Genomic DNA, 6,000 nt, shown 5'->3' on the forward strand with positions numbered 1-6,000 from the left:
CAGGATTTCAAAGCTTCCTACCTTCATATCCTCAAAAGCAAAATCATAAAAGCAAACTTGTCATTACCAGCAATAGACAAGCCTGCAATAAACTGCTTCGGTCCCAAGCCATTTTATACCTTTTTAGTTTGGAAAAGCAGTGAATTCCTAACCAGGTATTGATAATCAAATTCTTTCTCTTTATTTATGTATGACACTATTCCTAATATATATATATATATATATATATATTTATAAATTTATTTATTTATTTATTTATTGGCTGTGTTGGGTCTTCATTGCTGCATGTGGGCTTTCTCTAGTTGTGGTGAGCGGGGCTACTCTGTTGTGGTGTGCAGGCTTCTCATTGTGGTGACTTCTCTTGTTGCAGAGCATGGGCTCTAGGTGCGTAGGCTTCAGTAGTTGTGGCACATGAGCTCAATAGTTGTGACTCACAGGCTTTAGAGCGTAGGTGCCATAGTTGTGGTGCATGGGCTTAGTTGCTCTGCGGCATATGGTATCTTCCTGGGGCAGGGATTGAACCCGTGTCGCCTGCATTGGCAGGCGGATTCTTAACCACTGTGCCACCTAGGAAGTCCGTAAAATATATGTTTTGATAAAAGCTTTTTAAGGATGTTCCAAAATGATGGGCTACTTAATTTGCATATACCTCTCTCTCTCTATCCACACTCCTCTCTCTTCTCCCCTCCCCCTCTCCCTTCTTTCTTCTTTTAAAGGGTCCTTGACTTTTGCAATGTTGTGTTGACAGGAAAAGTAAGCCTAAAGCTCACCTATATTTCTTATTCCTTTCCCTTCCCTCTTTTTTACTGCCTGAACCCCAGGATTAATTTTCTTTTTAACAGCTCACACCATCACAGTGTAAACTTTGGGAAACTCAGTGGGAAGCCAGAACCCAAAGCCTTAGTTTCTTTTCCACACTTAACTAGTTATGTCGAAACAGGCCAGTGCTGTGCGTCTGCAGGTCCTGGGAATTTCTTACCCATGTCCTGAAATTGACAACTCCGTGATCCCACAGTCTAAGTCAGGACTCCCATGAGCTGTGGGAGCAGCAGACTTCGAAGCTTCCTTTTAAGTGTCAGCAGTGACACAGGGGCAAGTTTCTGCTTTAAGGGGCTTATGATCTTGTTGGGTGCTATCATTTCCTGAAGAAAAGTAATGCTACCTCACCTCATAGCCTAATTTGCTGTGAAATGTTCAGCCCTCATTGCCTCTAAATAGCTGAGCATCTCTGAACATCTCCAGAAGCAGCGTGATTTTTCACCTGTTTTATTTTATCAACATGTCTTCAGAGAATTTAACAAATATTTAAAATTCAATATTTAAAAAGTTAAGTAAGTCACATTTTACACCATGAATATTTATACATCCAAAAATTGTGCAGCCATTAGTGTGTTTAAGTTGAATTTCATGTCACTGAAAATTATGATCTAATAGCCCTCGGTAAATGGTTCACAACTTTTTCTTTCCTTGATAGCTATAGGTGATGCTTCTAGTGTCTGTCAATTTAGCTGTAGGGCTAAAGCTTATAAATGGTAAACAAAGAGTCCCCAGTCAGTGCCTGCAGTTCACTGGTCTGACCACATCGACCCAGGGAGACAAAGACACATGTTTACACCAACACAGTCACGTGCACCAAATGTATATTTGTTGCAAACACTTTTTGAAAATGCTTTGCATGACAGAACAGTCTCACTGCCTGTAAAAAATTGCTGTGCCCTTGTCTATTAAAAGGAGAAATGTACATCAGTGATCTACAGCAGCCACACTTAAGAAATAATGCTTGACTTGCTTAGGGACAAAAAGTTTCTCAGCATTTGAGAAGATATTCAAAGGGTAAAGCATTCTGATAAAACCTGATCTCAGGTGATCTGCCCTTCGAAAAGTTTCATTCTTCAGACTACCAAAGAAGCATTTTTCCCTCTGCAAGTGTTTCTTGCTCTTTTATAATAATCATGAATATCATTGCATTATATTGAAAGAAATTTAAAAATCATCATGGCCATTTATACTTTTCTGCCTCATTTGTAAGTAATATACTTATATTTATCCATGAAGTGCAGCCCTTCTTATTCGGAAAAGACACATGCAATTATTATTTGATGCTTTGTAGTAGACTATGCAAATTTCACAAGATAATTATCTAATTATGTTTACAAATAGCCAAGACAAAACAAATTTACTAAGACTATTCAAAGACCTTATCTTTATAATTAAGCGCTTGCTATTATTTTTATTCTCTTACATATTACCAAAGCGCTGTTATGTTTACCCTTATTATGACATCAAGTTGTATTATAACTGTGTGTGTTTTATGTCTCCTCACTAGACTAGAAATATTTCATAATCAAGGACTTTATAGTATTTATTCATTATTCTAATCTCTGTGCATTATTTGAGCAAGAGAGAGAGAGAAAAAGAGAGGGAGAGATGATAAATACACATGAATTCTGTGCTGTAGCTTTAACCCCCAAAGTCAAATGAATGATAATCAAGTTTGACACTTTTGATAATCACAGTTAAATAATGTCTTAAATAGAAAAAGCTGAAACCAGATGGTACCTAAGAATAAGGGTGATGAAACTCAAAATACTAAAATAGATTCTTCAAGGGGTCAATTTAAATTCCCACAATTTGTGTACAAGTGTTTATAGAGCTAAGCTGAGGAGGTACATGAGCAAAAAGGAGAAAGGAGGGGAAAGTAGCTTCTCATGACGGTTGAAACTTGTTAACATAAATTGAAGATCATTACAAATAAGTGAAAAGACAGTAACGCTATCCTGAGATGGATTCAAAAACACGGAAGTCAGACAATTCAACTAGAAGTTACCATAAACACTATAAGACATGAAAACGTGGATGGTAAACTTGGAGTGCTAGAACTGAAGGACAATTTCAGAACACTGTAATAATAACCTGCCAGGTTTAGAGATATCAATCTTCTCTGTCAGTTATGACAATTGTCACTATCTTGATAGTGAGGAGACAGAAATTCAGTACTTGAGGACATAGAAAGAAATGGACCCCAATCGAAAGCTTTTACACGTCCCTTTCTTTTTTCCCCCAATCGGATTCACTGCTCTTACAATAACCAGATATTTCTAACCCTGCCTTCCAGCCCTCTGCCCAAATGCCAGACTGTTCCCTGGTGTTTGCGAGTGGACACAAAGGGAAGCCAGCACTTTATACCTGACACTGCAGACTTGACTCTTCCTGACAACCAGAGGGGTTATACTAACTCTTTTTATTCTTCTTCCCAGATGGAAATTATGGGTCCAAAATAAAATGCAATTGCAAATGCCTTTTTCAATGCATTGACTACTTGGCCACAGTCAAAGTTTTGTTAACGTTTATAGTTTATTTCCTTCTTCTCGTAGTTCATTCTTGTGTTTGCTGAATTGTGGAATGAAGGAATTCCTTGTTATCATGAGGCTCCAATATAGTTTTGCTGTTTTTTTTTTTTTAAAGAAATGACAGGCCCAAAATGGAGTCTCTTGTGCTAAGCCCCACATCAGCGAACCAAGACTTAATACGAAATCTAATTGTAGTTACAACGTTCTCCAGGAATGTAGTCTTAACTAGTCAGTTTGGAAGTTTCTGGTCTGTACCATTGAGGTAATCTGTCATATAACCCCCTTTCATCTCCTGTGGGTAGATTACCTAAACCTAAAACCCCCACTCTTCCTCCCCTTCTGCCTATAAAAGTCTTCCATTTGTACAGCTCTTGGGATCTCCTCTGTACTTGCTAGATGGGATGATGTCAGATTCACGAATCATTCAATAAAGCCAAATAGATCTTTAAAATGTACTGGATTGGCTCTTTGCTGCATCTACTGCGAGAACTAAGACCATTCTCAGCAATCAGACTGTCGACATTCCAGAAAATGTCGCCATTACTCTGAAGGGACACACAGTTACTGTGAAGGGTCCCAGAGGCACCCTGCAGAGGGACTTCATCACGTCAGTGTAGAATTCAGCCTCCCTGGAAAGAAAAAGAAGAGGTTCCAGGGAATAGAAAGGAACCGGCGACTGCTGGCACTATCTGTAGTCATGTACAGAACATGATCGAGGGTGTTACACTGGGCTGCTGTTACAAGATGAGGTTTGTGTATGCTCAGTTCCCCATCAACGTTGTTATTCAGGAGAATGGTTCTCTTGTTGAAACCTGAAATTTTGGGGGTGAAAAATACATCCATAGAGTTCGGATAAGGCCAGGCAGGTGCTTGTTCAACTTCTCAAGCCCAGAAATATGAGTTGATTCTTAAGGGAAACGACATTGAACTTGTGTCAAATTAAGCTGCTTTGATTCAGCAAGCCGCAACAGTTAAAAACAGGATATCAGAAAATTTGTGGATGGTATCTATGCTTCTGAAAAAGGAACAGTTCCCTAGGCTTTTGGATAAGATCTGAGTGGTCCAGCTACGGAAACCGCAAGAGGCCAGACTCACTTGTGATATTTTATAAATGAATAAAAGCTCTTTTGACTTGAAAATAAAATGTACTGGCTTGAATTTTGGTTTTGTTTTGTTTTGTTTTGCTTTTTAAACAGTTTTGGTGGTAGTGATGGGATCCAAAATAAACTTCGAATGGCATTTAGGGACAACAAGAAATGCAGTCACAGTGCCTGCGAACACCTTTCTGAGGTCACTGTCTTTCTTGCTGTTTCTGAGAACCGGTGGGTAAGTTCTCAGTTTGGAGCTCTGCAGTCTTTATGCCGAGCTCACAATCTAATTGGTTTTCCAATACAGGGAAGGTCAGCTTGAGCTGGCAAATGGCTCTGCCCAGAGCCAAGCCCTTAGCCTTTCAGATGGCAATTCCCAGGTGTTTAGGTGTAAACCCCCCAGCCCTTGATTCTATCTGAAAATCCATGAGGGAACCGTTCGTGGCGGCTCGCAGCTCCCCATCCATGTGGAGCCCACCAGTCCTCAGTCCCCATTTGTTGAGCTCTGCTGGTCAATCCTTCTCCCACAGTCAAGGTTCCATGAGAATTAGTGGTAGTGTACAGGGCCTTTTCTTGGCCAGAACGCACTAACATCTTTTGGTTACTGCCAATATATTAAGGTGCACATGTTTATTTGTCTTGCTTTGTGTAGATAAAGGCTAGTGAAAAGGGATGGAATCTTTAATTTCTAAAGAGTCAAGTGTGCCACTTTCCCGTATAGCTGCTTATTTTATGTCTAAGAACTACAATCCCAGAAGCTACAGATGCCTGCAAAAATGGCAACATCTTACTGTGTCCTGAGAGTTTGGTCTGGTAGCTATGGGGTTAGAGACCTCAAAATATGGCTAGACAGAAATGTGGGTTGCACCCCATTTGTGGCTAGGATCCTAACTGCTGTCAGTCCTCAGGGGAATTACAGTGGTCATTAGAAGGAATATTCCATTAGATAAGATCATTTAAAAAGTGCATTTAAAAGCAAAATCTCTCGAATCCAAAAAACAGAAAGGGAAATCTATTTTATTTTACTTCTAATTTAATTTATATTTTATATTGGAATATAGTTGATTTACAATGTGTTAGTTTCAGGTGTACAGTTAAGTAATTCAGTTATACATACATATATCCATTTCTTTCTCAGATTCTTCTCCCATATAGATTATTACAGAATATTAGGTAGAGTTCCCTGTGCTGTACAGTATGTCTTTGTTGATTATCTGTTTTATGCATAGTAGTGTGTATATGTTAATCTTAAACTCCTAATGTATGCCTTCCCCTGACATTTCCCCTTTGGTAACCATACGTTTGTTTTCCGTGTCTATGAGTCTGTTTCTGTTTGTAAATAAGTTCATTTGTATTATTTTAGATTCCATATATAAGTGATATCATATGATATTTGTCTTTCTCTGTCTGACTTACTTCATTTAATATGATAATCTCTAGGTCCATCCATGTTGCTGCAAATGGCTGAGTAATATTCCATTATATATATGTACCACATCTTCTTTATGGATACCTGTTTTAATTAGTATACAGAAGACTTGAAAAGTCTGCAAGATTCCAGA

General features: G+C 38.8%; 1 pseudogene; it reads left to right on the forward strand.

Moving 5' to 3' along the window:
- Positions 1–928: 928 nt before the first annotated feature.
- Positions 929–4,388, forward strand: LOC130854913 (60S ribosomal protein L9-like; annotated as a pseudogene).
- Positions 4,389–6,000: the final 1,612 nt, after the last annotated feature.

The sequence above is a fragment of the Hippopotamus amphibius genome, chromosome 6 (genome assembly GCF_030028045.1).
Source record: "Hippopotamus amphibius kiboko isolate mHipAmp2 chromosome 6, mHipAmp2.hap2, whole genome shotgun sequence".
Classification (NCBI taxonomy): domain Eukaryota; kingdom Metazoa; phylum Chordata; class Mammalia; order Artiodactyla; family Hippopotamidae; genus Hippopotamus; species Hippopotamus amphibius.